This window comes from Elephantulus edwardii, unplaced genomic scaffold, assembly GCF_000299155.1.
Source record: "Elephantulus edwardii isolate Elephantulus edwardi_28Jun2011 unplaced genomic scaffold, EleEdw1.0 scaffold00522, whole genome shotgun sequence".
NCBI classification, from domain to species: domain Eukaryota; kingdom Metazoa; phylum Chordata; class Mammalia; order Macroscelidea; family Macroscelididae; genus Elephantulus; species Elephantulus edwardii.
The window spans coordinates 98,246-102,216 of NW_006400272.1; the positions used below are offsets into that span (position 1 = coordinate 98,246).

Consider the following 3,971-nt stretch of genomic DNA (forward strand, 5'->3'; position numbering starts at 1 on the left):
GACGACTTCTTCTTGGTCCAAGTACAGGTTCTGCATTAGCACGATTAAATGTTCTGGGATTCCCATTCTTCTCAGAGTCAGCCACAGTTTGTTATTATCCACACAGTCAAATGCCTTTGCATAATCATTGAAACACAGATAGGCATTCTTCTGGTATTCTCTGCTTTCAGCTAAGATCCATCTAACATCAGCTACATTAGCACAATCAAATATTCTGGGATTCCCATTCTTCTCAGAGTCAGCCATAGCTTGTTGTGATCCACATAGTCAAAAGCCTTTGCATAGTCAATGAAGCAAAGATAAACATTCTTTTGGTATTCTGTGCTTCTGTCAAGATGCATCTGCCATTAGCTATAATATTCCTAGTACTATGACCTCTTCTAAATCCAGGCTGCACATCTGGCAGTTCTCTGTTGACATATTGCTCCAAACGTTTTTGGATAATTTTCAGCAGAATCTTGCTTGCATGTGATATTAATGATACTGTTAGATAATTTCCGCACTCTGTTGGGTCACCTTTCTTTTGAAAGTGAACAAATGTCTATCTTATCCAGTCAGTTGGGCAATTGGCTTTCATCCAGATTTCTTGGCACAACTTAGTGAGCACATCCAGTGCAGCGTCTGTTTGTTGAAATAAATAAATTTGTATGCTGTCAACTCCTGGGGCCTTGATTTTTTGTCAATTCTTTCAGAGCAACTTGAACTTCCTCCTTCATCACCATAGGCTCTAGCTCATATGCTATTTCATGAAATCCTCTGTGTCAGCCAATTCCTTCTGATACAGTGACTCTGTGTACTCCTTCCATCTTCTTCTTTTGATACTTCCTGGATCATTTAATATTCTACCTAAATAAAGTATCCTTAAGTATTGCCACCTATGGCTTGAATTTGTTTTTCAACTCCTTCACCTTAAGAAATGCTGAGCGAGTTCGGCCCTTTTGATTTTCAGACTCCATCTCTCTGCACTTTCATTATAGTATCTTGCTTTGTCGTCCTGAGCTGCCTTTTGAAATTTGATAGTAATAATATTCTTTTTTCATTTCCACATTCTGCTGGATCCCCTTTCTTGGGTATGGGAACATATATGAATCTCTTCCTGTCAATCAGCCAGGCAAATGTCCTTCAAACTTCCTGGAATAGACTGGTGAGCACATCCATGGCTGCATTTGTTAATTGAAGCGTGTTAATTGGTATCCCATCAATACTTGGAGCCTTATATTTTGCCACTTCCTTCAGTGCAGCTTGAATTTCTTCCTTCAGTACCCTTTCCCCTTGTTCATATGGTTGTAGGGACCTCTGGTGTCCTAGTGGGAAGAAACTGCATTTAATGCCAAAGACACGTGATTTGAGGCCACCAACTTCTCTGTGAAAGAAGGATGGCCAATCTCCTCCCATTTGATTAACTGCCTCTTCAAAGTCAACGGAGAGTCAGGTATGGGTTGGTTCTGACTCTATGGTACACAACAACAACAACAACAACAACTTGTTTATATCATTCTTCCTGAAATTTTCAGTGTCAGTCAATCCTTTGGTACAATGATTCTGTGTATTCCCTCCACCTTGTTTTGATGCCTTCTGGATCATTCATCGTATTGCCATGTTGTTGTTGTTTTTATGTGCCATCAAGTTGCTTACAACTCATAGCAATCCTATGTACAATAGCTTTAAACCCTGCTCTACCTTGAACCAAACCTATTATCTTGGACACACTTACCTCCATTACCCCAGTCACTTAGTCAATTCATTTCATCCAGGATCATCCTCTCTTGTGCTGTCCCTCTACCCTTCCAAGCATAAGGTTCCTCTCTAAGGACTCCTTGTAATATGCCCAAAATATGTCAGATCTTCAGAATCTTGACCTCCAAGAAGCAGCCTGGTTTCACCCTCTCTAGGATGAACTTATTTGTTCTTCTAGTAGCCATTGTATATTTAGTATTTCTCTAGCAGCACAGCTCAAAGGCATCAATTTTCCTTCTATCATCCTTAGTCATTTTCCAGCTTTCTGATACACTGCAGATGATTTCCTAGACTAACGCCTGTAACAGGTGCATCTTCGTTTCCAGACTGACAATATTGTTCTTCAGTACTCTGGAGAAGTCCCTGTCCTGGAAGAGCATCAGTTCTTCTCTGATTTTCTTTATTCATTTTCCAATGATAAAATTCATGTGAGGTAACTGAAAATACATGACTTGGATGAGGTACACTTTGGTCTTTAAACTGATAGTCTTGCTTTTTCAGATTTTAAAGAGATACTTGCCATCAGATTTTGCCATTATAGCATGTCTTTTGCTTTCTTGACTGTTACCAGCATGGACGTTGATTGTGCATATAAGTAAAATTAAATTCTTGACAGTTTTAATCTTTTCTCTATAATATTACTTAATGGTCCAGTAGGGAGGACTTTTGTTTCCTTGGGATTAAGATGTATTGTACTTGTTGGTCTTCTGTAGTAAGTGACTCAAGTAGTTTTAACTTTCTGCAAGCAAGGATTTGTCTTCTTTATAATTTGTGAAAAGTCTCCTTCCAATCTTAACATCACATTCTTATTAATGTTGTCCATGATTCTCAAATTATTTGCTAAACATATAGACTGAATAGATTTGAAGAAAGGATATTACCTTGTTGCCTGCCTTACCTGATAATAAACCTTGCAATTTTCCTTTGTTCTATTTGAAAAACTTTTGGTCTATGAGTGGGTTTCATATGAATAAGCATTCTGGAATTCTCATTCTTCTCAATGTTATCTACAATTGGTTATGTTTTTGTTGTTGAATCATAGATGACTCATAGGGATCCTATGAATGAAAAACCTGAACACTTGTATAACTTTCATCATTCCTCCATGTTCATAGGGTTTCCAGAAGCAAGCTATTTCAGAAGTGGATGCCACTCCTGCTCCCAAGATTGTTTTAATTGGGAGGCTCCACCAAATATTGTCTACCATGGGTAACCATTATCACATATGACACATCAGTGTCACAGTGTTTAGCATCACAGCAATCATGAGTTATCTCTGTACAGCAAATGAACAGACCAGTGCTGTACCACTTAGAAGAATGCCTGATAAACACATGAGTTATCTCTGTACAGCAAATGGACAGAACAGTGCTATACCACTTAGAAGAATGCTTGATAAACATTAAAATAACTTTTCTTAGTAATAAATAAATAAACAAACAAACATTTTTCTTGAATTCTCTCCTTTTAGCAAAAATCTAGTATCAATAATGTTATTTTTAGTTCCAAAGCCTCTTCTAAATCTAGCCTGAATTTCTGGTATTTTCCTGTAGAAGCATTGTTCTAGTCATTTTTAAATTATCTTCAGTAAGATTTCATTTTCAAGTTATATTAATGGCATCGTTTGACAGTTTTTGTACTCTGATGCATCACTTTTTATTAATACAACAACAAATATAATTTCTTCTAGTCAGTTGTCCAGGTATCTGTCTTTCAAATTTCTTGTCATGTGCTAGCAAACACATCCAGGACTACATCTGCTTATTGAAACACTTCAATTGATAGTTCATCAGTTACTGGGGCTTTATGTTTTGTGAATGCCTTCAGTGCAGTTTGAACCTTTTTCTTTTTTATTGTTTGCTCTTGATGATGCCACTACCAAGTCAAGTATGACTCGCAGTGACACTATAAACAATGGATCTGAACCCTGTCCTGTCCTGTGCCAACCTCACAATCTCTGACATACTCATGTCCATTACTCTAGTAACTGTCAAACTGCCTGATTAAGGATCTTCCTCTCTTTTTCCATCCCTCCACCTTTCCAAGCATAATATACTTGTCCAAGAAATAAGCTCTTCTAGCAACATGCCTAAAGTATGCAAGATGAAACATCACCATTCTTCCTTCCACGGCATAATCTAGGTTCACCTTCTCCAAGACATCTTTTTGTTCTTTTGCTAGCGGATAGACTATTTTGAACTCTCCTCCAAAATCATATCTCAAAGGCATCAATT

General features: G+C 37.6%; 1 pseudogene; it reads right to left on the reverse strand.

Annotated features, from left to right (window-relative positions):
* LOC102877534 overlaps window positions 1–1,720 on the reverse strand; it is an 8,156-nt pseudogene extending 6,436 nt beyond the window's left edge.
* Between the last annotated feature and the right edge of the window lie 2,251 nt (window positions 1,721–3,971).